The sequence below is a fragment of the Otolemur garnettii genome, unplaced genomic scaffold, assembly GCF_000181295.1.
Source record: "Otolemur garnettii isolate 467f Iridium unplaced genomic scaffold, OtoGar3 scaffold00105, whole genome shotgun sequence".
Classification (NCBI taxonomy): Eukaryota; Metazoa; Chordata; class Mammalia; order Primates; family Galagidae; genus Otolemur; species Otolemur garnettii.
The window spans coordinates 1450211-1451200 of record NW_003852500.1 but is presented as its reverse complement, the minus strand read 5'-3'; positions in this window follow the sequence as shown (position 1 = coordinate 1451200).

Here is a 990-nt window from a genome sequence, read left to right as displayed (position 1 = left end):
AAGTGAGTCTCCTGCCTCTACCTCCCAAGTAGCTGGGACCACAGGCGCCCGCCACAATGCAATTTTTTGGTTGCAGTTATCATTGTTGTTTGGCGGGCCCAGGCTGGATTCGAACCCGCCACCTTAGGTGTATGTGGCTGGTGCCTTAGCCACTTGAGCACCAGGCGCTGAGCCTGTTAGGCTATTTCTCATGTAAAAACTGTCTAACACGCAAAGCAACACAACAAGAAGCATTATCTTGTTGAACCACTATATTCTCTATCATTCCTAATACTTCAAGCTGAGGAATAGATAATTCTGCAGCATTTCTAAACAGCTATCACCATGAACACCCTCTTCAAAAAAGAAGGGCCCTATGACTGATTTTTGCCCAGAGCACATGACACATTAACTTTAGGAGAATCTCTTTTATGTTCAACAGACTCATGTGGATTTTCAGTTCCCCAAATATGACAATTATGCCTGTTGACTTTGCCACTAATGTGGAATGTTGCTTCATCAGAGAACATTACTCAACATTGCATCAACATTACTCAAAAATGCATCCTCATTGAACTGATGACAGAAAGTCATGATAATCCTCTTTTAACATTTGATGCACTTGAATTTTGTATGTATGCCTTCATGTGAAGTCTTGTCTGCAGAATCTTCTGTACAGTAGACTTTGGAAGCCTCAGCTCTAGGGATACCTGTCTTAATGACTTTCTTGGACTTGCCTGAAAGGTTTCTTCTACAGATGCTACAGTTCCTTCACTAACATGTGGCCTCCTATGGCTTAGCATAGACAGAGCCTGTTTCTTTAAATTTTTCCATCCACTTTGATGTGGAATTCCTGTGTGGTGTTTCTTTCTTGTAATGGGTTCCAAACCTTCTTTGGACAACAGTGGCAGATTTTAGTTGAACCAACCAAAGAACAAAACTTTCTCTTCTAGTGAAGCCATAGGTCAGTGATTAAAGTCAAACTATTTCAAATTGCAGAAGAACTTTATG